Raw genomic sequence first — 26896 nt, forward strand, 5'->3', positions numbered from 1 at the left:
AGCTGCAATGACCGAATTGTTAAACTATAGTGTTCCAATTTACATTGGGGTTGCCTGCGCCGGTGCGCACCCAGATCGCAGTGCATCTGTTCATTCATTCGAAATATGCTCATCTTTTCCTAAATCCACTCCTTGATATTGCAGTTGCCCCGAATTTGCTCGCAATATATACAACAGCACAATGAATGTCGCTGGCAGCGGCCGCGTGGCCTAATGGATAAGGCGTCTGACTTCGATGACAACCGCAAAGTTATCAGAAGATTGCAGGTTCGAGTCCTGCTGCGGTCAACTTAGCTCGCTACGAGACATTTTATATTCTTTGTTGTGATTCTGCCGAGAAACCAACCATCTCTTCCAGTCACTCACCTGAAGTGAAGGAAGGCTGTTTGCTCAAAGAATCTCATGGCAAGTTTTCATCATTGTCGATCTGCATGCACGGGCAGAGCAAGCTGTGAAGTGGACTTTCTTGCACATTATTTCTGTTTGGATACAAAAAGCAGGAGATTGAATGGCTGACGATATCTTATAGCAGAGACGAGGTGGCCGAGAGGTTAAGGCGATGGACTGCTAATCCATTGTGCTCTGCACGCATGGGTTCGAGTCCCATTCTCGTCGTCGTTGGCTTGCAGGTTAAACACTTCTTGACATTCACATTTAACCTAATCGCCAAATTCCCCTTTTACTTACAGGGATGCTGTACTTTCCTCATGTCATGTCTCAAATTAATAATATATTGGTCAAAAGGAGAACAGTTGCAGTACAATGGCGAGGGGCACTAATTAGATAGGTATCTGAGAGACAGCACATGCACGATGGGCCATAATATCATTTCTCACCACCGTCAGAATCTGAGAGCTGCGCTTTTCACTGTCGGCGGCTCGTTGGTCCACGGTTATGATTCTCCCTTCGGAATGATCACATTTGAAATGCGAGAGTCACGGGCCAAATCCCGGACGAGCCCCGCCATGTTTTACTCAAATTTCCGCTTCTAACAGCCGCTCGACATGTGAGAAAACAGACGTATTTCACGTTAAAACGTGTGATTTTACGCCGATGTTCCCTCAGCATCCAAATCCCAGAGCAAAGTGAAACCCGCCAAACTGAGTAAAGTTAAAATATCTCAGAGGTACTCGGCTCTGTGACTCGTTGGATAACCGAAAGCCTTGTTTGGTTCCGGCCGATACTTGATCAGTATATCTTCCTGTCTGTACGCATAAGTTCACCTCAATTGGGATAAGCATACATTCAGCGTCAATCTCCACCTCTGCCCTGAATATGTGTGCGTCCTGGTTCTCTAGAGCTGAAAAGATGAGAGAAGCTGCTTTTTGAATTCGTCCCTTGGCTGCCGAATTCAAAGCATACAGGAAATCAATCCGGGCTGGCAAAGCTGCCTGGTCTGATTAAAAGGCGGTGACAGCCTATATTGTAAGCATGTTCTCGTCTTCTGGCCTCAACATTAGGTTCAACGTATCGGATGATAAGCATCGCTCCCATTGTCTGGTAATGGTTCTGCTATTCCCACTAACACTTCCTCTGGACCATCCTTTGTTACGTTATTGCCCGATTACCACCCACTTTGCCTTTCTCCATTGTGCCATGTATTATTTAATTACTCCTTCGTTCCGCTGCATCACAAACGTTCCCATTTGACATTTCTCGCTGCGTATTTTTTCCAGGCGCTATTTTTGTTGAAAACATCTGTAATCTTTAACTTTTTCCTGAAATATCGCAATTATTATCCGACAGAACGTGAAACCGGATTCTTCCTCCACAAAATCTGCACGACCTGCCGAGTTTTACATATTTATCTGTTTTTATTCATTCTATTTCCGTGTCCCTTTTAAGGGGATTTGCTGTCTGTCCAAGATCATTCTCTGTCTCTGTAAAATGGTGTGCTATCAGACCCTCATCATTCTGTGTCTGTTTCAAAGGGATGTGCTGTCTTTCCCGGATTTCCAATTTGAAATTTCAAAACCTGCGTTTGGAGGTTAAGGAATATTAGTTTGTTTGTGTGTTTCAGACTGGGCTGGTTTTACGTCCTTCCCTCCCTCCTTGTCTATCACCTGTGGCTTCAATAACAGTCTCTGCGCCGCGTGGTCCTGAGCCCCACTGCACAATTGCCTTCAGGGATGATCGAAATCTCACTTTATTCTTTTAAAAGGGAACTGCTGTCAGTCAAGGGTCATTCTGCATCTGGGTAAAAGGGATGTCCTTGCAATCCCGGATCATTCTGTGTCTGTTTAAATGGGCTGGTTGTCAGTTCCGGTTCATAATCTTTCCCTTTAATACGGATTTTCTCATAAACCCGGGTCATCCTGTATTGTTTGAGAAGGAGTATGATTTCAGCTGCAATGACCGAATTGTTAAACTATAGTGTTCCAATTTACATTGGGGTTGCCTGCGCCGGTGCGCACCCAGATCGCAGTGCATCTGTTCATTCATTCGAAATATGCTCATCTTTTCCTAAATCCACTCCTTGATATTGCAGTTGCCCCGAATTTGCTCGCAATATATACAACAGCACAATGAATGTCGCTGGCAGCGGCCGCGTGGCCTAATGGATAAGGCGTCTGACTTCGATGACAACCGCAAAGTTATCAGAAGATTGCAGGTTCGAGTCCTGCTGCGGTCAACTTAGCTCGCTACGAGACATTTTATATTCTTTGTTGTGATTCTGCCGAGAAACCAACCATCTCTTCCAGTCACTCACCTGAAGTGAAGGAAGGCTGTTTGCTCAAAGAATCTCATGGCAAGTTTTCATCATTGTCGATCTGCATGCACGGGCAGAGCAAGCTGTGAAGTGGACTTTCTTGCACATTATTTCTGTTTGGATACAAAAAGCAGGAGATTGAATGGCTGACGATATCTTATAGCAGAGACGAGGTGGCCGAGAGATTAAGGCGATGGACTGCTAATCCATTGTGCTCTGCACGCATGGGTTCGAATCCCATTCTCGTCGTCGTTGTCTTGCAGCTTAACCACTTTTTGACATTCACATTTCACCACATCGCCAAATTCCCCTTTTACTTACAGGGATGCTGTACTTTCCTCATGTCATGTCTCAAATTAATAATATATTGGTCAAAAGGAGAACAGTTGCAGTACAATGGCGAGGGGCACTAATTAGATAGGTATCTGAGAGACAGCACATGCACGATGGGCCATAATATCATTTCTCACCACCGTCAGAATCTGAGAGCTGCGCTTTTCACTGTCGGCGGCTCGTTGGTCCACGGTTATGATTCTCCCTTCGGAATGATCACATTTGAAATGCGAGAGTCACGGGCCAAATCCCGGACGAGCCCCGCCATGTTTTACTCAAATTTCCGCTTCTAACAGCCGCTCGACATGTGAGAAAACAGACGTATTTCACGTTAAAACGTGTGATTTTACGCCGATGTTCCCTCAGCATCCAAATCCCAGAGCAAAGTGAAACCCGCCAAACTGAGTAAAGTTAAAATATCTCAGAGGTACTCGGCTCTGTGACTCGTTGGATAACCGAAAGCCTTGTTTGGTTCCGGCCGATACTTGATCAGTATATCTTCCTGTCTGTACGCATAAGTTCACCTCAATTGGGATAAGCATACATTCAGCGTCAATCTCCACCTCTGCCCTGAATATGTGTGCGTCCTGGTTCTCTAGAGCTGAAAAGATGAGAGAAGCTGCTTTTTGAATTCGTCCCTTGGCTGCCGAATTCAAAGCATACAGGAAATCAATCCGGGCTGGCAAAGCTGCCTGGTCTGATTAAAAGGCGGTGACAGCCTATATTGTAAGCATGTTCTCGTCTTCTGGCCTCAACATTAGGTTCAACGTATCGGATGATAAGCATCGCTCCCATTGTCTGGTAATGGTTCTGCTATTCCCACTAACACTTCCTCTGGACCATCCTTTGTTACGTTATTGCCCGATTACCACCCACTTTGCCTTTCTCCATTGTGCCATGTATTATTTAATTACTCCTTCGTTCCGCTGCATCACAAACGTTCCCATTTGACATTTCTCGCTGCGTATTTTTTCCAGGCGCTATTTTTGTTGAAAACATCTGTAATCTTTAACTTTTTCCTGAAATATCGCAATTATTATCCGACAGAACGTGAAACCGGATTCTTCCTCCACAAAATCTGCACGACCTGCCGAGTTTTACATATTTATCTGTTTTTATTCATTCTATTTCCGTGTCCCTTTTAAGGGGATTTGCTGTCTGTCCAAGATCATTCTCTGTCTCTGTAAAATGGTGTGCTATCAGACCCTCATCATTCTGTGTCTGTTTCAAAGGGATGTGCTGTCTGTCCCGGATTTCCAATTTGAAATTTCAAAACCTGCGTTTGGAGGTTAAGGAATATTAGTTTGTTTGTGTGTTTCAGACTGGGCTGGTTTTACGTCCTTCCCTCCCTCCTTGTCTATCACCTGTGGCTTCAATAACAGTCTCTGCGCCGCGTGGTCCTGAGCCCCACTGCACAATTGCCTTCAGGGATGATCGAAATCTCACTTTATTCTTTTAAAAGGGAACTGCTGTCAGTCAAGGGTCATTCTGCATCTGGGTAAAAGGGATGTCCTTGCAATCCCGGATCATTCTGTGTCTGTTTAAATGGGCTGGTTGTCAGTTCCGGTTCATAATCTTTCCCTTTAAAACGGATTTTCTCATAAACCCGGGTCATCCTGTATTGTTTGAGAAGGAGTATGATTTCAGCTGCAATGACCGAATTGTTAAACTATAGTGTTCCAATTTACATTGGGGTTGCCTGCGCCGGTGCGCACCCAGATCGCAGTGCATCTGTTCATTCATTCGAAATATGCTCATCTTTTCCTAAATCCACTCCTTGATATTGCAGTTGCCCCGAATTTGCTCGCAATATATACAACAGCACAATGAATCTCGCTGGCAGCGGCCGCGTGGCCTAATGGATAAGGCGTCTGACTTCGATGACAACCGCAAAGTTATCAGAAGATTGCAGGTTCGAGTCCTGCTGCGGTCAACTTAGCTCGCTACGAGACATTTTATATTCTTTGTTGTGATTCTGCCGAGAAACCAACCATCTCTTCCAGTCACTCACCTGAAGTGAAGGAAGGCTGTTTGCTCAAAGAATCTCATGGCAAGTTTTCATCATTGTCGATCTGCATGCACGGGCAGAGCAAGCTGTGAAGTGGACTTTCTGGCACATTATTTCTGTTTGGATACAAAAAGCAGGAGATTGAATGGCTGACGATATCTTATAGCAGAGACGAGGTGGCCGAGAGATTAAGGCGATGGACTGCTAATCCATTGTGCTCTGCACGCATGGGTTCGAATCCCATTCTCGTCGTCGTTGGCTTGCAGGTTAAACACTTTTTGACATTCACATTTAACCTAATCGCCAAATTCCCTTTTTACTTACAGGGATGCTGTACTTTCCTCATGTCATGTCTCAAATTAATAATATATTGGTCAAAAGGAGAACAGTTGCAGTACAATGGCGAGGGGCACTAATTAGATAGGTATCTGAGAGACAGCACATGCACGATGGGCCATAATATCATTTCTCACCACCGTCAGAATCTGAGAGCTGCGCTTTTCACTGTCGGCGGCTCGTTGGTCCACGGTTATGATTCTCCCTTCGGAATGATCACATTTGAAATGCGAGAGTCACGGGCCAAATCCCGGACGAGCCCCGCCATGTTTTACTCAAATTTCCGCTTCTAACAGCCGCTCGACATGTGAGAAAACAGACGTATTTCACGTTAAAACGTGTGATTTTACGCCGATGTTCCCTCAGCATCCAAATCCCAGAGCAAAGTGAAACCCGCCAAACTGAGTAAAGTTAAAATATCTCAGAGGTACTCGGCTCTGTGACTCGTTGGATAACCGAAAGCCTTGTTTGGTTCCGGCCGACACTTGATCAGTATATCTTCCTGTCTGTACGCATAAGTTCACCTCAATTGGGATAAGCATACATTCAGCGTCAATCTCCACCTCTGCCCTGAATATGTGTGCGTCCTGGTTCTCTAGAGCTGAAAAGATGAGAGAAGCTGCTTTTTGAATTCGTCGCTTGGCTGCCGAATTCAAAGCATACAGGAAATCAATCCGGGCTGGCAAAGCTGCCTGGTCTGATTAAAAGGCGGTGACAGCCTATATTGTAAGCATGTTCTCGTCTTCTGGCCTCAACATTAGGTTCAACGTATCGGATGATAAGCATCGCTCCCATTGTCTGGTAATGGTTCTGCTATTCCCACTAACACTTCCTCTGGACCATCCTTTGTTACGTTATTGCCCGATTACCACCCACTTTGCCTTTCTCCATTGTGCCATGTATTATTTAATTACTCCTTCGTTCCGCTGCATCACAAACGTTCCCATTTGACATTTCTCGCTGCGTATTTTTTCCAGGCGCTATTTTTGTTGAAAACATCTGTAATCTTTAACTTTTTCCTGAAATATCGCAATTATTATCCGACAGAACGTGAAACCGGATTCTTCCTCCACAAAATCTGCACGACCTGCCGAGTTTTACATATTTATCTGTTTTTATTCATTCTATTTCCGTGTCCCTTTTAAGGGGATTTGCTGTCTGTCCAAGATCATTCTCTGTCTCTGTAAAATGGTGTGCTATCAGACCCTCATCATTCTGTGTCTGTTTCAAAGGGATGTGCTGTCTGTCCCGGATTTCCAATTTGAAATTTCAAATCCTGCGTTTGGAGGTTAAGGAATATTAGTTTGTTTGTGTGTTTCAGACTGGGCTGGTTTTACGTCCTTCCCTCCCTCCTTGTCTATCACCTGTGGCTTCAATAACAGTCTCTGCGCCGCGTGGTCCTGAGCCCCACTGCACAATTGCCTTCAGGGATGATCGAAATCTCACTTTATTCTTTTAAAAGGGAACTGCTGTCAGTCAAGGGTCATTCTGCATCTGGGTAAAAGGGATGTCCTTGCAATCCCGGATCATTCTGTGTCTGTTTAAATGGGCTGGTTGTCAGTTCCGGTTCATAATCTTTCCCTTTAAAACGGATTTTCTCATAAACCCGGGTCATCCTGTATTGTTTGAGAAGGAGTATGATTTCAGCTGCAATGACCGAATTGTTAAACTATAGTGTTCCAATTTACATTGGGGTTGCCTGCGCCGGTGCGCACCCAGATCGCAGTGCATCTGTTCATTCATTCGAAATATGCTCATCTTTTCCTAAATCCACTCCTTGATATTGCAGTTGCCCCGAATTTGCTCGCAATATATACAACAGCACAATGAATCTCGCTGGCAGCGGCCGCGTGGCCTAATGGATAAGGCGTCTGACTTCGATGACAACCGCAAAGTTATCAGAAGATTGCAGGTTCGAGTCCTGCTGCGGTCAACTTAGCTCGCTACGAGACATTTTATATTCTTTGTTGTGATTCTGCCGAGAAACCAACCATCTCTTCCAGTCACTCACCTGAAGTGAAGGAAGGCTGTTTGCTCAAAGAATCTCATGGCAAGTTTTCATCATTGTCGATCTGCATGCACGGGCAGAGCAAGCTGTGAAGTGGACTTTCTTGCACATTATTTCTGTTTGGATACAAAAAGCAGGAGATTGAATTGCTGACGATATCTTATAGCAGAGACGAGGTGGCCGAGAGGTTAAGGCGATGGACTGCTAATCCATTGTGCTCTGCACGCATGGGTTCGAATCCCATTCTCGTCGTCGTTGGCTTGCAGGTTAAACACTTTTTGACATTCATTTTTAACCTAATCGCCAAATTCCCCTTTTACTTACAGGGATGCTGTACTTTCCTCATGTCATGTCTCAAATTAATAATATATTGGTCAAAAGGAGAACAGTTGCAGTACAATGGCGAGGGGCACTAATTAGATAGGTATCTGAGAGACAGCACATGCACGATGGGCCATAATATCATTTCTCACCACCGTCAGAATCTGAGAGCTGCGCTTTTCACTGTCGGCGGCTCGTTGGTCCACGGTTATGATTCTCCCTTCGGAATGATCACATTTGAAATGCGAGAGTCACGGGCCAAATCCCGGACGAGCCCCGCCATGTTTTACTCAAATTTCCGCTTCTAACAGCCGCTCGACATGTGAGAAAACAGACGTATTTCACGTTAAAACGTGTGATTTTACGCCGATGTTCCCTCAGCATCCAAATCCCAGAGCAAAGTGAAACCCGCCAAACTGAGTAAAGTTAAAATATCTCAGAGGTACTCGGCTCTGTGACTCGTTGGATAACCGAAAGCCTTGTTTGGTTCCGGCCGATACTTGATCAGTATATCTTCCTGTCTGTACGCATAAGTTCACCTCAATTGGGATAAGCATACATTCAGCGTCAATCTCCACCTCTGCCCTGAATATGTGTGCGTCCTGGTTCTCTAGAGCTGAAAAGATGAGAGAAGCTGCTTTTTGAATTCGTCCCTTGGCTGCCGAATTCAAAGCATACAGGAAATCAATCCGGGCTGGCAAAGCTGCCTGGTCTGATTAAAAGGCGGTGACAGCCTATATTGTAAGCATGTTCTCGTCTTCTGGCCTCAACATTAGGTTCAACGTATCGGATGATAAGCATCGCTCCCATTGTCTGGTAATGGTTCTGCTATTCCCACTAACACTTCCTCTGGACCATCCTTTGTTACGTTATTGCCCGATTACCACCCACTTTGCCTTTCTCCATTGTGCCATGTATTATTTAATTACTCCTTCGTTCCGCTGCATCACAAACGTTCCCATTTGACATTTCTCGCTGCGTATTTTTTCCAGGCGCTATTTTTGTTGAAAACATCTGTAATCTTTAACTTTTTCCTGAAATATCGCAATTATTATCCGACAGAACGTGAAACCGGATTCTTCCTCCACAAAATCTGCACGACCTGCCGAGTTTTAAATATTTATCTGTTTTTATTCATTCTATTTCCGTGTCCCTTTTAAGGGGATTTGCTGTCTGTCCAAGATCATTCTCTGTCTCTGTAAAATGGTGTGCTATCAGACCCTCATCATTCTGTGTCTGTTTCAAAGGGATGTGCTGTCTGTCATGGATTTCCAATTTGAAATTTCAAAACCTGCCTTTGGAGGGTAAGGAATATTAGTTTGTTTGTGTGTTTCAGACTTGGCTGGTTTTACGTCCTTCCCTCCCTCCTTGTCTATCACCTGTGGCTTCAATAACAGTCTCTGCGCCGCGTGGTCCTGAGCCCCACTGCACAATTGCCTTCAGGGATGATCGAAATCTCACGTTATTCTTTTAAAAGGGAACTGCTGTCAGTCAAGGGTCATTCTGCATCTGGGTAAAAGGGATGTCCTTGCAATCCCGGATCATTCTGTGTCTGTTTAAATGGGCTGGTTGTCAGTTCCGGTTCATAATCTTTCCCTTTAAAACGGATTTTCTCATAAACCCGGGTCATTCTGTATTGTTTGAGAAGGCGTATGATTTCAGCTGCAATGACCGAATTGTTAAACTATAGTGTTCCAATTTACATTGGGGTTGCCTGCGCCGGTGCGCACCCAGATCGCAGTGCATCTGTTCATTCACTCGAAATATGCTCATCTTTTCCTAAATCCACTCCTTGATATTGCAGTTGCCCCGAATTTGCTCGCAATATATACAACAGCACAATGAATCTCGCTGGCAGCGGCCGCGTGGCCTAATGGATAAGGCGTCTGACTTCGATGACAACCGCAAAGTTATCAGAAGATTGCAGGTTCGAGTCCTGCTGCGGTCAACTTAGCTCGCTACGAGACATTTTATATTCTTTGTTGTGATTCTGCCGAGAAACCAACCATCTCTTCCAGTCACTCACCTGAAGTGAAGGAAGGCTGTTTGCTCAAAGAATCTCATGGCAAGTTTTCATCATTGTCGATCTGCATGCACGGGCAGAGCAAGCTGTGAAGTGGACTTTCTTGCACATTATTTCTGTTTGGATACAAAAAGCAGGAGATTGAATGGCTGACGATATCTTATAGCAGCGACGAGGTGGCCGAGAGATTAAGGCGATGGACTGCTAATCCATTGTGCTCTGCACGCATGGGTTCGAATCCCATTCTCGTCGTCGTTGGCTTGCAGGTTAAACACTTTTTGACATTCACATTTAACCTAATCGCCAAATTCCCCTTTTACTTACAGGGATGCTGTACTTTCCTCATGTCATGTCTCAAATTAATAATATATTGGTCAAAAGGAGAACAGTTGCAGTACAATGGCGAGGGGCACTAATTAGATAGGTATCTGAGAGACAGCACATGCACGATGGGCCATAATATCATTTCTCACCACCGTCAGAATCTGAGAGCTGCGCTTTTCACTGTCGGCGGCTCGTTGGTCCACGGTTATGATTCTCCCTTCGGAATGATCACATTTGAAATGCGAGAGTCACGGGCCAAATCCCGGACGAGCCCCGCCATGTTTTACTCAAATTTCCGCTTCTAACAGCCGCTCGACATGTGAGAAAACAGACGTATTTCACGTTAAAACGTGTGATTTTACGCCGATGTTCCCTCAGCATCCAAATCCCAGAGCAAAGTGAAACCCGCCGAACTGAGTAAAGTTAAAATATCTCAGAGGTACTCGGCTCTGTGACTCGTTGGATAACCGAAAGCCTTGTTTGGTTCCGGCCGATACTTGATCAGTATATCGTCCTGTCTGTACGCATAAGTTCACCTCAATTGGGATAAGCATACATTCAGCGTCAATCTCCACCTCTGCCCTGAATATGTGTGCGTCCTGGTTCTCTAGAGCTGAAAAGATGAGAGAAGCTGCTTTTTGAATTCGTCCCTTGGCTGCCGAATTCAAAGCATACAGGAAATCAATCCGGGCTGGCAAAGCTGCCTGGTCTGATTAAAAGGCGGTGACAGCCTATATTGTAAGCATGTTCTCGTCTTCTGGCCTCAACATTAGGTTCAACGTATCGGATGATAAGCATCGCTCCCATTGTCTGGTAATGGTTCTGCTATTCCCACTAACACTTCCTCTGGACCATCCTTTGTTACGTTATTGCCCGATTACCACCCACTTTGCCTTTCTCCATTGTGCCATGTATTATTTAATTACTCCTTCGTTCCGCTGCATCACAAACGTTCCCATTTGACATTTCTCGCTGCGTATTTTTTCCAGGCGCTATTTTTGTTGAAAACATCTGTAATCTTTAACTTTTTCCTGAAATATCGCAATTATTATCCGACAGAACGTGAAACCGGATTCTTCCTCCACAAAATCTGCACGACCTGCCGAGTTTTACATATTTATCTGTTTTTATTCATTCTATTTCCGTGTCCCTTTTAAGGGGATTTGCTGTCTGTCCAAGATCATTCTCTGTCTCTGTAAAATGGTGTGCTATCAGACCCTCATCATTCTGTGTCTGTTTCAAAGGGATGTGCTGTCTGTCCCGGATTTCCAATTTGAAATTTCAAAACCTGCCTTTGGAGGTTAAGGTATATTAGTTTGTTTGTGTGTTTCAGACTGGGCTGGTTTTACGTCCTTCCCTCCCTCCTTGTCTATCACCTGTGGCTTCAATAACAGTCTCTGCGCCGCGTGGTCCTGAGCCCCACTGCACAATTGCCTTCAGGGATGATCGAAATCTCACTTTATTCTTTTAAAAGGGAACTGCTGTCAGTCAAGGGTCATTCTGCATCTGGGTAAAAGGGATGTCCTTGCAATCCCGGATCATTCTGTGTCTGTTCAAATGGGCAGGTTGTCAGTTCCGGTTCAAAATCTTTCCCTTTAAAACGGATTTTCTCATAAACCCGGGTCATCCTGTATTGTTTGAGAAGGAGTATGATTTGAGCTGCAATGACCGAATTGTTAAACCATAGTGTTCCAATTTACATTGGGGTTGCCTGCGCCGGTGCGCACCCAGATCGCAGTGCATCTGTTCATTCACTCGAAATATGCTCATCTTTTCCTAAATCCACTCCTTGATATTGCAGTTGCCCCGAATTTGCTCGCAATATATACAACAACACAATGAATGTTGCTGGCAGCGGCCGCGTGGCCGAATGGATAAGGCGTCTGACTTCGATGACAACCGCAAAGTTATCAGAAAATTGCAGGTACGAGTCCTGCCGCGGTCAACTTAGCTCGCTACGAGACATTTTATATTCTTTGTTGTGATTCTGCCGAGAAACCAACCATCTCTTCCAGTCACTCACCTGAAGTGAAGGAAGGCTGTTTGCTCAAAGAATCTCATGGCAAGTTTTCATCTTTGTCGATCTGCATGCACGGGCAGAGCAAGCTGTGAAGTGGACTTTCTTGCACATTATTTCTGTTTGAATACAAAAAGCAGGAGATTGAATGGCTGACGATATCTTATAGCACAGACGAGGTGGCCGAGCGGTGAAGGCGATGGACTGCTAATCCATTGTGCTCTGCACGCATGGGTTCGAATCTCATTCTCGTCGTCGTTGGCTTGCAGGTTAAACACTTTTTGACATTCACATTTAACCTAATCGCCAAATTCCCCTTTTACTTACAGGGATGCTGTACTTTCCTTATGTCATGTCACAAATTAATAATATATTGGTCAAAAGGAGAACAGTTGCAGTACAATGGCGAGGGGCACTAATTAGATAGGTATCTGAGAGACAGCACATGCACGATGGGCCATAATATCATTTCTCATCACCGTCAGAATCTGAGAGCTGCGCTTTTCACTGTCGGCGGCTCGTTGGTCCACGGTTATGATTCTCCCTTCGGAATGATCACATTTGAAATGCGAGAGTCACGGGCCAAATCCCGGACGAGCCCCGCCATGTTTTACTCAAATTTCCGCTTCTAACAGCCGCTCGACATGTGAGAAAACAGACGTATTTCACGTTAAAACGTGTGATTTTACGCCGATGTTCCCTCAGCATCCAAATCCCAGAGCAAAGTGAAACCCGCCAAACTGAGTAAAGTTAAAATATCTCAGAGGTACTCGGCTCTGTGACTCGTTGGATAACCGAAAGCCTTGTTTGGTTCCGGCCGATACTTGATCAGTATATCTTCCTGTCTGTACGCATAAGTTCACCTCAATTGGGATAAGCATACATTCAGCGTCAATCTCCACCTCTGCCCTGAATATGTGTGCGTCCTGGTTCTCTAGAGCTGAAAAGATGAGAGAAGCTGCTTTTTGAATTCGTCCCTTGGCTGCCGAATTCAAAGCATACAGGAAATCATCCGGGCTGGCAAAGCTGCCTGGTCTGATTAAAAGGCGGTGACAGCCTATATTGTAAGCATGTTCTCGTCTTCTGGCCTCAACATTAGGTTCAACGTATCGGATGATAAGCATCGCTCCCATTGTCTGGTAATGGTTCTGCTATTCCCACTAACACTTCCTCTGGACCATCCTTTGTTACGTTGTTGCCCGATTACCACCCACTTTTCCTTTCTCCATTGTGCCATGTATTATTTAATTACTCATTCGTTCCGCTGCATCACAAACGTTCCCATTTGACATTTCCCGCTGCGTATTTTTTCCAGGCGCTATTTTTGTTGAAAACATCTGTAATCTTTAACTTTTTCCTGAAATATCGGAATTATTATCCGACAGAACGTGAAACCGGATTCTTCCTCCACAAAATCTGCACGACCTGCCGAGTTTTACATATTTATCTGTTTTTATTCATTCTATTTCCGTGTCCCTTTTAAGGGGATTTGCTGTCTGTCCAAGATCATTCTCTGTCTCTGTAAAATGGTGTGCAATCAGACCCTCATCATTCTGTGTCTGTTTCAAAGGGATGTGCTGTCTGTCCCGGATTTCCAATTTGAAATGTCAAAACCTGCCTTTGGAGGTTAAGGAATATTAGTTTGTTTGTGTGTTTCAGACTGGGCTGGTTTTACGTCCTTCCCTCCCTCCTTGTCTATCACCTGTGGCTTCAATAACAGTCTCTGCGCCGCGTGGTCCTGAGCCCCACTGCACAATTGCCTTCAGGGATGATCGAAATCTCACTTTATTCTTTTAAAAGGGAACTGCTGTCAGTCAAGGGTCATTCTGCATCTGGGTAAAAGGGATGTCCTTGCAATCCCGGATCATTCTGTGTCTGTTCAAATGGGCAGGTTGTCAGTTCCGGTTCAAAATCTTTCCCTTTAAAACGGATTTTCTCATAAACCCGGGTCATCCTGTATTGTTTGAGAAGGAGTATGATTTGAGCTGCAATGACCGAATTGTTAAACCATAGTGTTCCAATTTGCATTGGGGTTGCCTGCGCCGGTGCGCACCCAGATCGCAGTGCATCTGTTCATTCACTCGAAATATGCTCATCTTTTCCTAAATCCACTCCTTGATATTGCAGTTGCCCCGAATTTGCTCGCAATATATACAACAACACAATGAATGTTGCTGGCAGCGGCCGCGTGGCCTAATGGATAAGGCGTCTGACTTCGATAACAACCGCAAAGTTATCAGAAGATTGCAGGTTCGAGTCCTGCCGCGGTCAACTTAGCTCGCTACGAGACATTTTATATTCTTTGTTGTGATTCTGCCGAGAAACCAACCATCTCTTCCAGTCACTCACCTGAAGTGAAGGAAGGCTGTTTGCTCAAAGAATCTCATGGCAAGTTTTCATCATTGTCGATCTGCATGCACGGGCAGAGCAAGCTGTGAAGTGGACTTTCTTGCACATTATTTCTGTTTGGATACAAAAAGCAGGAGATTGAATGGCTGACGATATCTTATAGCAGAGACGAGGTGGCCGAGAGGTTAAGGCGATGGACTGCTAATCCATTGTGCTCTGCACGCATGGGTTCGAATCCCATTCTCGTCGTCGTTGGCTTGCAGGTTAAACACTTTTTGACATTCACATTTAACCTAATCGCCAAATTCCCCTTTTACTTACAGGGATGCTGTACTTTCCTCATGTCATGTCTCAAATTAATAATATATTGGTCAAAAGGAGAACAGTTGCAGTACAATGGCGAGGGGCACTAATTAGATAGGTATCTGAGAGACAGCGCATGCACGATGGGCCATAATATCATTTCTCACAACCGTCAGAATCTGAGAGCTGCGCTTTTCACTGTCGGCGGCTCGTTGGTCCACGGTTATGATTCTCCCTTCGGAATGATCATATTTGAAATGCGAGAGTCACGGGCCAAATCCCGGACGAGCCCCGCCATGTTTTACTCAAATTTCCGCTTCTAACAACCGCTCGACATGTGAGAAAACAGACGTATTTCACGTTAAAACGTGTGATTTTACGCCGATGTTCCCTCAGCATCCAAATCCCAGAGCAAAGTGAAACCCGCCAAACTGAGTAAAGTTAAAATATCTCAGAGGTACTCGGCTCTGTGACTCGTTGGATAACCGAAAGCCTTGTTTGGTTCCGGCCGATACTTGATCAGTATATCTTCCTGTCTGTACGCATAAGTTCACCTCAATTGGAATAAGCATACATTCAGCGTCAATCTCCACCTCTGCCCTGAATATGAGTGCGTCCTCGTTCTCTAGAGCTGAAAAGATGAGAGAAGCTGCTTTTTGAATTCGTCCCTTGGCTGCCGAATTCAAAGCATACAGGAAATCAATCCGGGCTGGCAAAGCTGCCTGGTCTGATTAAAAGGCGGTGACAGCCTATATTGTAAGCATGTTGTCGTCTTCTGGCCTCAACATTAGGTTCGACGTATCGGATGATAAGCACCGCTCCCATTGTCTGGTAATGGTTCTGCTATTCCCATTAACACTTCCTCTGGACCATCCTTTGTTACGTTATTGCCCGATTACCACCCACATTGTCTTTCTCCATTGTGCCATGTATTATTTAATTACTCCTTCGTTCCGCTGCATCACAAACGTTCCCATTTGACATTTCTCGCTGCGTATTTTTTCCAGGCGCTATTTTTGTTGAAAATATCTGTAATCTTTAACTTTTTCCTGAAATATCGGAATTATTATCCGACAGAACGTGAAACCGGATTCTTCCTCCACAAAATCTGCACGACCTGCCGAGTTTTACATATTTATCTGTTTTTATTCATTCTATTTCCGTGTCCCTTTTAAGGGGATTTGCTGTCTGTCCATGATCATTCTCTGTCTCTGTAAAATGGTGTGCTATCAGATCCGCATCATTCTGTGTCTATTTCAAAGGGATGTGCTGTCTGTCCCGGATTTCCAATTTGAAATTTCAAAACCTGCCTTTGGAGGTGAAGGAATATTAGTTTGTTTGTGTGTTTCAGACTGGGCTGGTTTTACGTCCTTCCCTCCCTCCTTTTCTATCACCTGTGGCTTCAATAACAGTCTCTGCGCCGCGTGGTCCTGAGCCCCACTGCACAATTGCCTTCAGGGATGATCGAAATCTCACTTTATTCTTTTAAAAGGGAACTGCTGTCAGTCAAGGGTCATTCTGCATCTGGGTAAAAGGGATGTCCTTGCAATCCCGGATCATTCTGTGTCTGTTTAAATGGGCTGGTTGTCAGTTCCGGTTCATAACCTTTCCCTTTAAAACGGATTTTCTCATAAACCCGGGTCATCCTGTATTGTTTGAGAAGGAGTATGATTTGAGCTGCAATGACCGAATTGTTAAACTATAGTGTTCCAATTTACATTGGGGTTGCCTGCGCCGGTGCGCACCCAGATCGCAGTGCATCTGTTCATTCACTCGAAATATGCTCATCTTTTCCTAAATCCACTCCTTGATATTGCAGTTGCCCCGAATTTGCTCGCAATATATACAACAACACAATGAATGTTGCTGGCAGCGGCCGCGTGGCCGAATGGATAAGGCGTCTGACTTCGATGACAACCGCAAAGTTATCAGAAAATTGCAGGTTCGAGTCCTGCTGCGGTCAACTTAGCTCGCTACGAGACATTTTATATTCTTTGTTGTGATTCTGCCGAGAAACCAACCATCTCTTCCAGTCACTCACCTGAAGTGAAGGAAGGCTGTTTGCTCAAAGAATCTCATGGCAAGTTTTCATCATTGTCGATCTGCATGCACGGGCAGAGCAAGCTGTGAAGTGGACTTTCTTGCACATTATTTCTGTTTGGATACAAAAAGCAGGAGATTGAATTGCTGACGATATCTTATAGCAGAGACGAGGTGGCCGAGAGGTTAAGGCGATGGACTGCTAATCCATTGTGCTCTGCACGCATGGGTTCGAATCCCATTCTCGTCGTCGTTGGCTTGCAGGTTAAACACTTTTTGACATTCACATTTAACCTAATCGCCAAATTCCCCTTTTACTTACAGGGATGCTGTACTTTCCTCATGTCATGTCTCAAATTAATAATATATTGGTCAAAAGGAGAACAGTTGCAGTACAATGGCGAGGGGCACTAATTAGATAGGTATCTGAGAGACAGCACATGCACGATGGGCCATAATATCATTTCTCACCACCGTCAGAATCTGAGAGCTGCGCTTTTCACTGTCGGCGGCTCGTTGGTCCACGGTTATGATTCTCCCTTCGGAATGATCACATTTGAAATGCGAGAGTCACGGGCCAAATCCCGGACGAGCCCCGCCATGTTTTACTCAAATTTCCGCTTCTAACAGCCGCTCGACATGTGAGAAAACAGACGTATTTCACGTTAAAACGTGTGATTTTACGCCGATGTTCCCTCAGCATCCAAATCCCAGAGCAAAGTGAAACCCGCCAAACTGAGTAAAGTTAAAATATCTCAGAGGTACTCGGCTCTGTGACTCGTTGGATAACCGAAAGCCTTGTTTGGTTCCGGCCGATACTTGATCAGTATATCTTCCTGTCTGTACGCATAAGTTCACCTCAATTGGGATAAGCATACATTCAGCGTCAATCTCCACCTCTGCCCTGAATATGTGTGCGTCCTGGTTCTCTAGAGCTGAAAAGATGAGAGAAGCTGCTTTTTGAATTCGTCCCTTGGCTGCCGAATTCAAAGCATACAGGAAATCAATCCGGGCTGGCAAAGCTGCCTGGTCTGATTAAAAGGCGGTGACAGCCTATATTGTAAGCATGTTCTCGTCTTCTGGCCTCAACATTAGGTTCAACGTATCGGATGATAAGCATCGCTCCCATTGTCTGGTAATGGTTCTGCTATTCCCACTAACACTTCCTCTGGACCATCCTTTGTTACGTTATTGCCCGATTACCACCCACTTTGCCTTTCTCCATTGTGCCATGTATTATTTAATTACTCCTTCGTTCCGCTGCATCACAAACGTTCCCATTTGACATTTCTCGCTGCGTATTTTTTCCAGGCGCTATTTTTGTTGAAAACATCTGTAATCTTTAACTTTTTCCTGAAATATCGCAATTATTATCCGACAGAACGTGAAACCGGATTCTTCCTCCACAAAATCTGCACGACCTGCCGAGTTTTAAATATTTATCTGTTTTTATTCATTCTATTTCCGTGTCCCTTTTAAGGGGATTTGCTGTCTGTCCAAGATCATTCTCTGTCTCTGTAAAATGGTGTGCTATCAGACCCTCATCATTCTGTGTCTGTTTCAAAGGGATGTGCTGTCTGTCATGGATTTCCAATTTGAAATTTCAAAACCTGCCTTTGGAGGGTAAGGAATATTAGTTTGTTTGTGTGTTTCAGACTGGGCTGGTTTTACGTCCTTCCCTCCCTCCTTGTCTATCACCTGTGGCTTCAATAACAGTCTCTGCGCCGCGTGGTCCTGAGCCCCACTGCACAATTGCCTTCAGGGATGATCGAAATCTCACGTTATTCTTTTAAAAGGGAACTGCTGTCAGTCAAGGGTCATTCTGCATCTGGGTAAAAGGGATGTCCTTGCAATCCCGGATCATTCTGTGTCTGTTTAAATGGGCTGGTTGTCAGTTCCGGTTCATAATCTTTCCCTTTAAAACGGATTTTCTCATAAACCCGGGTCATTCTGTATTGTTTGAGAAGGCGTATGATTTCAGCTGCAATGACCGAATTGTTAAACTATAGTGTTCCAATTTACATTGGGGTTGCCTGCGCCGGTGCGCACCCAGATCGCAGTGCATCTGTTCATTCACTCGAAATATGCTCATCTTTTCCTAAATCCACTCCTTGATATTGCAGTTGCCCCGAATTTGCTCGCAATATATACAACAGCACAATGAATCTCGCTGGCAGCGGCCGCGTGGCCTAATGGATAAGGCGTCTGACTTCGATGACAACCGCAAAGTTATCAGAAGATTGCAGGTTCGAGTCCTGCTGCGGTCAACTTAGCTCGCTACGAGACATTTTATATTCTTTGTTGTGATTCTGCCGAGAAACCAACCATCTCTTCCAGTCACTCACCTGAAGTGAAGGAAGGCTGTTTGCTCAAAGAATCTCATGGCAAGTTTTCATCATTGTCGATCTGCATGCACGGGCAGAGCAAGCTGTGAAGTGGACTTTCTTGCACATTATTTCTGTTTGGATACAAAAAGCAGGAGATTGAATGGCTGACGATATCTTATAGCAGCGACGAGGTGGCCGAGAGGTTAAGGCGATGGACTGCTAATCCATTGTGCTCTGCACGCATGGGTTCGAATCCCATTCTCGTCGTCGTTGGCTTGCAGGTTAAACACTTTTTGACATTCACATTTAACCTAATCGCCAAATTCCCCTTTTACTTACAGGGATGCTGTACTTTCCTCATGTCATGTCTCAAATTAATAATATATTGGTCAAAAGGAGAACAGTTGCAGTACAATGGCGAGGGGCACTAATTAGATAGGTATCTGAGAGACAGCACATGCACGATGGGCCATAATATCATTTCTCACCACCGTCAGAATCTGAGAGCTGCGCTTTTCACTGTCGGCGGCTCGTTGGTCCACGGTTATGATTCTCCCTTCGGAATGATCACATTTGAAATGCGAGAGTCACGGGCCAAATCCCGGACGAGCCCCGCCATGTTTTACTCAAATTTCCGCTTCTAACAGCCGCTCGACATGTGAGAAAACAGACGTATTTCACGTTAAAACGTGTGATTTTACGCCGATGTTCCCTCAGCATCCAAATCCCAGAGCAAAGTGAAACCCGCCAAACTGAGTAAAGTTAAAATATCTCAGAGGTACTCGGCTCTGTGACTCGTTGGATAACCGAAAGCCTTGTTTGGTTCCGGCCGATACTTGATCAGTATATCTTCCTGTCTGTACGCATAAGTTCACCTCAATTGGGATAAGCATACATTCAGCGTCAATCTCCACCTCTGCCCTGAATATGTGTGCGTCCTGGTTCTCTAGAGCTGAAAAGATGAGAGAAGCTGCTTTTTGAATTCGTCCCTTGGCTGCCGAATTCAAAGCATACAGGAAATCAATCCGGGCTGGCAAAGCTGCCTGGTCTGATTAAAAGGCGGTGACAGCCTATATTGTAAGCATGTTCTCGTCTTCTGGCCTCAACATTAGGTTCAACGTATCGGATGATAAGCATCGCTCCCATTGTCTGGTAATGGTTCTGCTATTCCCACTAACACTTCCTCTGGACCATCCTTTGTTACGTTATTGCCCGATTACCACCCACTTTGCCTTTCTCCATTGTGCCATGTATTATTTAATTACTCCTTCGTTCCGCTGCATCACAAACGTTCCCATTTGACATTTCTCGCTGCGTATTTTTTCCAGGCGCTATTTTTGTTGAAAACATCTGTAATCTTTAACTTTTTCCTGAAATATCGCAATTATTATCCGACAGAACGTGAAACCGGATTCTTCCTCCACAAAATCTGCACGACCTGCCGAGTTTTAAATATTTATCTGTTTTTATTCATTCTATTTCCGTGTCCCTTTTAAGGGGATTTGCTGTCTGTCCAAGATCATTCTCTGTCTCTGTAAAATGGTGTACTATCAGACCCTCATCATTCTGTGTCTGTTTCAAAGGGATGTGCTGTCTGTCATGGATTTCCAATTTGAAATTTCAAAACCTGCCTTTGGAGGGTAAGGAATATTAGTTTGTTTGTGTGTTTCAGACTGGGCTGGTTTTACGTCCTTCCCTCCCTCCTTGTCTATCACCTGTGGCTTCAATAACAGTCTCTGCGCCGCGTGGTCCTGAGCCCCACTGCACAATTGCCTTCAGGGATGATCGAAATCTCACGTTATTCTTTTAAAAGGGAACTGCTGTCAGTCAAGGGTCATTCTGCATCTGGGTAAAAGGGATGTCCTTGCAATCCCGGATCATTCTGTGTCTGTTTAAATGGGCTGGTTGTCAGTTCCGGTTCATAATCTTTCCCTTTAAAACGGATTTTCTCATAAACCCGGGTCATTCTGTATTGTTTGAGAAGGCGTATGATTTCAGCTGCAATGACCGAATTGTTAAACTATAGTGTTCCAATTTACATTGGGGTTGCCTGCGCCGGTGCGCACCCAGATCGCAGTGCATCTGTTCATTCACTCGAAATATGCTCATCTTTTCCTAAATCCACTCCTTGATATTGCAGTTGCCCCGAATTTGCTCGCAATATATACAACAACACAATGAATCTCGCTGGCAGCGGCCGCGTGGCCTAATGGATAAGGCGTCTGACTTCGATGACAACCGCAAAGTTATCAGAAGATTGCAGGTTCGAGTCCTGCTGCGGTCAACTTAGCTCGCTACGAGACATTTTATATTCTTTGTTGTGATTCTGCCGAGAAACCAACCATCTCTTCCAGTCACTCACCTGAAGTGAAGGAAGGCTGTTTGCTCAAAGAATCTCATGGCAAGTTTTCATCTTTGTCGATCTGCATGCACGGGCAGAGCAAGCTGTGAAGTGGACTTTCTTGCACATTATTTCTGTTTGAATACAAAAAGCAGGAGATTGAATGGCTGACGATATCTTATAGCACAGACGAGGTGGCCGAGAGGTTAAGGCGATGGACTGCTAATCCATTGTGCTCTGCACGCATGGGTTCGAATCCCATTCTCGTCGTCGTTGGCTTGCAGGTTAAACACTTTTTGACATTCACATTTAACCTAATCGCCAAATTCCCCTTTTACTTACAGGGATGCTGTACTTTCCTCATGTCATGTCTCAAATTAATAATATATTGGTCAAAAGGAGAACAGTTGCAGTACAATGGCGAGGGGCACTAATTAGATAGGTATCTGAGAGACAGCACATGCACGATGGGCCATAATATCATTTCTCACAACCGTCAGAATCTGAGAGCTGCGCTTTTCACTGTCGGCGGCTCGTTGGTCCACGGTTATGATTCTCCCTTCGGAATGATCATATTTGAAATGCGAGAGTCACGGGCCAAATCCCGGACGAGCCCCGCCATGTTTTACTCAAATTTCCGCTTCTAACAACCGCTCGACATGTGAGAAAACAGACGTATTTCACGTTAAAACGTGTGATTTTACGCCGATGTTCCCTCAGCATCCAAATCCCAGAGCAAAGTGAAACCCGCCAAACTGAGTAAAGTTAAAATATCTCAGAGGTACTCGGCTCTGTGACTCGTTGGATAACCGAAAGCCTTGTTTGGTTCCGGCCGATACTTGATCAGTATATCTTCCTGTCTGTACGCATAAGTTCACCTCAATTGGAATAAGCATACATTCAGCGTCAATCTCCACCTCTGCCCTGAATATGAGTGCGTCCTCGTTCTCTAGAGCTGAAAAGATGAGAGAAGCTGCTTTTTGAATTCGTCCCTTGGCTGCCGAATTCAAAGCATACAGGAAATCAATCCGGGCTGGCAAAGCTGCCTGGTCTGATTAAAAGGCGGTGACAGCCTATATTGTAAGCATGTTGTCGTCTTCTGGCCTCAACATTAGGTTCAACGTATCGGATGATAAGCACCGCTCCCATTGTCTGGTAATGGTTCTGCTATTCCCATTAACACTTCCTCTGGACCATCCTTTGTTACGTTATTGCCCGATTACCACCCACATTGTCTTTCTCCATTGTGCCATGTATTATTTAATTACTCCTTCGTTCCGCTGCATCACAAACGTTCCCATTTGACATTTCTCGCTGCGTATTTTTTCCAGGCGCTATTTTTGTTGAAAATATCTGTAATCTTTAACTTTTTCCTGAAATATCGGAATTATTATCCGACAGAACGTGAAACCGGATTCTTCCTCCACAAAATCTGCACGACCTGCCGAGTTTTACATATTTATCTGTTTTTATTCATTCTATTTCCGTGTCCCTTTTAAGGGGATTTGCTGTCTGTCCATGATCATTCTCTGTCTCTGTAAAATGGTGTGCTATCAGATCCGCATCATTCTGTGTCTATTTCAAAGGGATGTGCTGTCTGTCCCGGATTTCCAATTTGAAATTTCAAAACCTGCCTTTGGAGGTGAAGGAATATTAGTTTGTTTGTGTGTTTCAGACTGGGCTGGTTTTACGTCCTTCCCTCCCTCCTTTTCTATCACCTGTGGCTTCAATAACAGTCTCTGCGCCGCGTGGTCCTGAGCCCCACTGCACAATTGCCTTCAGGGATGATCGAAATCTCACTTTATTCTTTTAAAAGGGAACTGCTGTCAGTCAAGGGTCATTCTGCATCTGGGTAAAAGGGATGTCCTTGCAATCCCGGATCATTCTGTGTCTGTTTAAATGGGCTGGTTGTCAGTTCCGGTTCATAATCTTTCCCTTTAAAACGGATTTTCTCATAAACCCGGGTCATCCTGTATTGTTTGAGAAGGAGTATGATTTGAGCTGCAATGACCGAATTGTTAAACTATAGTGTTCCAATTTACATTGGGGTTGCCTGCGCCGGTGCGCACCCAGATCGCAGTGCATCTGTTCATTCACTCGAAATATGCTCATCTTTTCCTAAATCCACTCCTTGATATTGCAGTTGCCCCGAATTTGCTCGCAATATATACAACAACACAATGAATGTTGCTGGCAGCGGCCGCGTGGCCGAATGGATAAGGCGTCTGACTTCGATGACAACCGCAAAGTTATCAGAAAATTGCAGGTTCGAGTCCTGCCGCGGTCAATTTAGCTCGCTACGAGACATTTTATATTCTTTGTTGTGATTCTGCCGAGAAACCAACCATCTCTTCCAGTCACTCACCTGAAGTGAAGGAAGGCTGTTTGCTCAAAGAATCTCATGGCAAGTTTTCATCATTGTCGATCTGCATGCACGGGCAGAGCAAGCTGTGAAGTGGACTTTCTTGCACATTATTTCTGTTTGGATACAAAAAGCAGGAGATTGAATGGCTGACGATATCTTATAGCAGAGACGAGGTGGCCGAGAGGTTAAGGCGATGGACTGCTAATCCATTGTGCTCTGCACGCATGGGTTCGAATCCCATTCTCGTCGTCGTTGGCTTGCAGGTTAAGCACTTTTTGACATTCACATTTAACCTAATCGCCAAATTCCCCTTTTACTTACAGGGATGCTGTACTTTCCTCATGTCATGTCTCAAATTAATAATATATTGGTCAAAAGGAGAACAGTTGCAGTACAATGGCGAGGGGCACTAATTAGATAGGTATCTGAGAGACAGCACATGCACGATGGGCCATAATATCATTTCTCACCACCGTCAGAATCTGAGAGCTGCGCTTTTCACTGTCGGCGGCTCGTTGGTCCACGGTTATGATTCTCCCTTCGGAATGATCACATTTGAAATGCGAGAGTCACGGGCCAAATCCCGGACGAGCCCCGCCATGTTTTACTCAAATTTCCGCTTCTAACAGCCGCTCGACATGTGAGAAAACAGACGTATTTCACGTTAAAACGTGTGATTTTACGCCGATGTTCCCTCAGCATCCAAATCCCAGAGCAAAGTGAAACCCGCCAAACTGAGTAAAGTTAAAATATCTCAGAGGTACTCGGCTCTGTGACTCGTTGGATAACCGAAAGCCTTGTTTGGTTCCGGCCGATACTTGATCAGTATATCTTCCTGTCTGTACGCATAAGTTCACCTCAATTGGGATAAGCATACATTCAGCGTCAATCTCCACCTCTGCCCTGAATATGTGTGCGTCCTGGTTCTCTAGAGCTGAAAAGATGAGAGAAGCTGCTTTTTGAATTCGTCCCTTGGCTGCCGAATTCAAAGCATACAGGAAATCAATCCGGGCTGGCAAAGCTGCCTGGTCTGATTAAAAGGCGGTGACAGCCTATATTGTAAGCATGTTCTCGTCTTCTGGCCTCAACATTAGGTTCAACGTATCGGATGATAAGCATCGCTCCCATTGTCTGGTAATGGTTCTGCTATTCCCACTAACACTTCCTCTGGACCATCCTTTGTTACGTTATTGCCCGATTACCACCCACTTTGCCTTTCTCCATTGTGCCATGTATTATTTAATTACTCCTTCGTTCCGCTGCATCACAAACGTTCCCATTTGACATTTCTCGCTGCGTATTTTTTCCAGGCGCTATTTTTGTTGAAAACATCTGTAATCTTTAACTTTTTCCTGAAATATCGGAATTATTATCCGACAGAACGTGAAACCGGATTCTTCCTCCACAAAATCTGCACGACCTGCCGAGTTTTACATATTATCTGTTTTTATTCATTCTATTTCCGTGTCCCTTTTAAGGGGATTTGCTGTCTGTCCAAGATCATTCTCTGTCTCTGTAAAATGGTGTGCTATCAGACCCTCATCATTCTGTGTCTGTTTCAAAGGGATGTGCTGTCTGTCCCGGATTTCCAATTTGAAATTTCAAAACCTGCCTTTGGAGGTTAAGGAATATTAGTTTGTTTGTGTGTTTCAGACTGGGCTGGTTTTACGTCCTTCCCTCCCTCCTTGTCTATCACCTGTGGCTTCAATAACAGTCTCTGCGCCGCGTGGTCCTGAGCCCCACTGCACAATTGCCTTCAGGGATGATCGAAATCTCACTTTATTCTTTTAAAAGGGAACTGCTGTCAGTCAAGGGTCATTCTGCATCTGGGTAAAAGGGATGTCCTTGCAATCCCGGATCATTCTGTGTCTGTTTAAATGGGCTGGTTGTCAGTTCCGGTTCATAATCTTTCCCTTTAAAACGGATTTTCTCATAAACCCGGGTCATCCTGTATTCTTTGAGAAGGAGTATGATTTCAGCTGCAATGACCGAATTGTTAAACTATAGTGTTCCAATTTACATTGGGGTTGCCTGCGCCGGTGCGCACCCAGATCGCAGTGCATCTGTTCATTCACTCGAAATATGCTCATCTTTTCCTAAATCCACTCCTTGATATTGCAGTTGCCCCGAATTTGCTCGCAATATACACAACAACACAATGACTCTTGCAGGCAGCGGCCGCGTGGCCTAATGGATACGCCGTCTGACTTCGACGACAACCGCAAAGTTATCAGAAGATTGCAGGTTCGAGTCCTGCCGCGGTCAACTTAGCTCGCTACGAGACATTTTATATTCTTTGTTGTGATTCTGCCGAGAAACCAACCATCTCTTCCAGTCATTCACCTGAAGTGAAGGAAGGCTGTTTGCTCAAAGAATCTCATGGCAAGTTTTCATCATTGTCGATCTGCATGCACGGGCAGAGCAAGCTGTGAAGTGGACTTTCTTGCACATTATTTCTGTTTGGATACAAAAAGCAGGAGATTGAATGGCTGACGATGGCTTATAGCAGAGACGAGGTGGCCGAGAGATTAAGGCGATGGACTGCTAATCCATTATGCTCTGCACGCATGGGTTCGAATCCCATTCTCGTCGTCGTTGTCTTGCAGCTGAACCACATTTTGACATTCACATTTAACCTCATCGCCAAATTCCCCTTTTACTAACAGGGATGCTGTACTTTCCTCATGTCATGTCTCAAATTAATAATATATTCGTCAAAAGGAGAACAGTTGCAGTACAATGGCGAGGGGCACTAATTAGATAGGTATCTGAGAGACAGCACATGCACGATGGGCCATAATATCATTTCTCACCACCGTCAGAATCTGAGAGCTGCGCTTTTCACTGTCGGCGGCTCGTTGGTCCACTGTTATGATTCTCCCTTCGGTATGATCACATTTGAAATGGGAGAGGTCACGGGCCAAATCCCGGACGAGCCCCGCCATGTTTTACTCAAGTTTCCGCTTCTAACAGCCGCTCGACATGTGAGAAAACAGACGTATTTCACGTTAAAACGTGTGATTTTACGCCGATGTTCCCTTTGCATCCAAATCCCAGAGCAAAGTGAAACCCGCCAAACTGAGTAAAGTTA

At 44.8% G+C, this 26896-nt stretch overlaps 23 non-coding genes across 23 annotated transcripts; all 23 read left to right on the forward strand.

Annotated features, from left to right (window-relative positions):
* Positions 1 to 199: 199 nt before the first annotated feature.
* Positions 200 to 288, forward strand: trnar-ucg (transfer RNA arginine (anticodon UCG)). The gene is given in 2 exon segments: positions 200 to 236; positions 253 to 288. It is a non-coding gene; the product is annotated as a tRNA-Arg (tRNA).
* A 245-nt stretch (positions 289 to 533) lies between these two features.
* Positions 534 to 615, forward strand: trnas-gcu (transfer RNA serine (anticodon GCU)). The gene has a single exon. It is a non-coding gene; the product is annotated as a tRNA-Ser (tRNA).
* A 1928-nt stretch (positions 616 to 2543) lies between these two features.
* Positions 2544 to 2632, forward strand: trnar-ucg (transfer RNA arginine (anticodon UCG)). Its single transcript is given in 2 exon segments — positions 2544 to 2580; positions 2597 to 2632. It is a non-coding gene; the product is annotated as a tRNA-Arg (tRNA).
* Positions 2633 to 2877: 245 nt separating this feature from the next.
* Positions 2878 to 2959, forward strand: trnas-gcu (transfer RNA serine (anticodon GCU)). The gene has a single exon. It is a non-coding gene; the product is annotated as a tRNA-Ser (tRNA).
* A 1928-nt stretch (positions 2960 to 4887) lies between these two features.
* trnar-ucg (transfer RNA arginine (anticodon UCG)) lies at positions 4888 to 4976 on the forward strand. The gene is given in 2 exon segments: positions 4888 to 4924; positions 4941 to 4976. It is a non-coding gene; the product is annotated as a tRNA-Arg (tRNA).
* A 245-nt stretch (positions 4977 to 5221) lies between these two features.
* On the forward strand, positions 5222 to 5303 carry trnas-gcu (transfer RNA serine (anticodon GCU)). Its single transcript has one exon. It is a non-coding gene; the product is annotated as a tRNA-Ser (tRNA).
* A 1928-nt stretch (positions 5304 to 7231) lies between these two features.
* On the forward strand, positions 7232 to 7320 carry trnar-ucg (transfer RNA arginine (anticodon UCG)). Its single transcript is given in 2 exon segments — positions 7232 to 7268; positions 7285 to 7320. It is a non-coding gene; the product is annotated as a tRNA-Arg (tRNA).
* A 245-nt stretch (positions 7321 to 7565) lies between these two features.
* On the forward strand, positions 7566 to 7647 carry trnas-gcu (transfer RNA serine (anticodon GCU)). The gene has a single exon. It is a non-coding gene; the product is annotated as a tRNA-Ser (tRNA).
* A 1928-nt stretch (positions 7648 to 9575) lies between these two features.
* Positions 9576 to 9664, forward strand: trnar-ucg (transfer RNA arginine (anticodon UCG)). The gene is given in 2 exon segments: positions 9576 to 9612; positions 9629 to 9664. It is a non-coding gene; the product is annotated as a tRNA-Arg (tRNA).
* Positions 9665 to 9909: 245 nt separating this feature from the next.
* trnas-gcu (transfer RNA serine (anticodon GCU)) lies at positions 9910 to 9991 on the forward strand. Its single transcript has one exon. It is a non-coding gene; the product is annotated as a tRNA-Ser (tRNA).
* Positions 9992 to 11919: 1928 nt separating this feature from the next.
* trnar-ucg (transfer RNA arginine (anticodon UCG)) lies at positions 11920 to 12008 on the forward strand. The gene is given in 2 exon segments: positions 11920 to 11956; positions 11973 to 12008. It is a non-coding gene; the product is annotated as a tRNA-Arg (tRNA).
* Positions 12009 to 12253: 245 nt separating this feature from the next.
* Positions 12254 to 12335, forward strand: trnas-gcu (transfer RNA serine (anticodon GCU)). The gene has a single exon. It is a non-coding gene; the product is annotated as a tRNA-Ser (tRNA).
* Positions 12336 to 14262: 1927 nt separating this feature from the next.
* On the forward strand, positions 14263 to 14351 carry trnar-ucg (transfer RNA arginine (anticodon UCG)). The gene is given in 2 exon segments: positions 14263 to 14299; positions 14316 to 14351. It is a non-coding gene; the product is annotated as a tRNA-Arg (tRNA).
* A 245-nt stretch (positions 14352 to 14596) lies between these two features.
* On the forward strand, positions 14597 to 14678 carry trnas-gcu (transfer RNA serine (anticodon GCU)). Its single transcript has one exon. It is a non-coding gene; the product is annotated as a tRNA-Ser (tRNA).
* Positions 14679 to 16606: 1928 nt separating this feature from the next.
* Positions 16607 to 16695, forward strand: trnar-ucg (transfer RNA arginine (anticodon UCG)). Its single transcript is given in 2 exon segments — positions 16607 to 16643; positions 16660 to 16695. It is a non-coding gene; the product is annotated as a tRNA-Arg (tRNA).
* A 245-nt stretch (positions 16696 to 16940) lies between these two features.
* On the forward strand, positions 16941 to 17022 carry trnas-gcu (transfer RNA serine (anticodon GCU)). Its single transcript has one exon. It is a non-coding gene; the product is annotated as a tRNA-Ser (tRNA).
* A 1928-nt stretch (positions 17023 to 18950) lies between these two features.
* Positions 18951 to 19039, forward strand: trnar-ucg (transfer RNA arginine (anticodon UCG)). Its single transcript is given in 2 exon segments — positions 18951 to 18987; positions 19004 to 19039. It is a non-coding gene; the product is annotated as a tRNA-Arg (tRNA).
* A 245-nt stretch (positions 19040 to 19284) lies between these two features.
* Positions 19285 to 19366, forward strand: trnas-gcu (transfer RNA serine (anticodon GCU)). Its single transcript has one exon. It is a non-coding gene; the product is annotated as a tRNA-Ser (tRNA).
* A 1928-nt stretch (positions 19367 to 21294) lies between these two features.
* Positions 21295 to 21383, forward strand: trnar-ucg (transfer RNA arginine (anticodon UCG)). Its single transcript is given in 2 exon segments — positions 21295 to 21331; positions 21348 to 21383. It is a non-coding gene; the product is annotated as a tRNA-Arg (tRNA).
* Positions 21384 to 21628: 245 nt separating this feature from the next.
* trnas-gcu (transfer RNA serine (anticodon GCU)) lies at positions 21629 to 21710 on the forward strand. The gene has a single exon. It is a non-coding gene; the product is annotated as a tRNA-Ser (tRNA).
* A 1928-nt stretch (positions 21711 to 23638) lies between these two features.
* Positions 23639 to 23727, forward strand: trnar-ucg (transfer RNA arginine (anticodon UCG)). Its single transcript is given in 2 exon segments — positions 23639 to 23675; positions 23692 to 23727. It is a non-coding gene; the product is annotated as a tRNA-Arg (tRNA).
* A 245-nt stretch (positions 23728 to 23972) lies between these two features.
* On the forward strand, positions 23973 to 24054 carry trnas-gcu (transfer RNA serine (anticodon GCU)). The gene has a single exon. It is a non-coding gene; the product is annotated as a tRNA-Ser (tRNA).
* Positions 24055 to 26315: 2261 nt separating this feature from the next.
* On the forward strand, positions 26316 to 26397 carry trnas-gcu (transfer RNA serine (anticodon GCU)). The gene has a single exon. It is a non-coding gene; the product is annotated as a tRNA-Ser (tRNA).
* Positions 26398 to 26896: the final 499 nt, after the last annotated feature.

The sequence above is a fragment of the Pristiophorus japonicus genome, unplaced genomic scaffold (genome assembly GCF_044704955.1).
Source record: "Pristiophorus japonicus isolate sPriJap1 unplaced genomic scaffold, sPriJap1.hap1 HAP1_SCAFFOLD_42, whole genome shotgun sequence".
Classification (NCBI taxonomy): Eukaryota; Metazoa; Chordata; class Chondrichthyes; family Pristiophoridae; genus Pristiophorus; species Pristiophorus japonicus.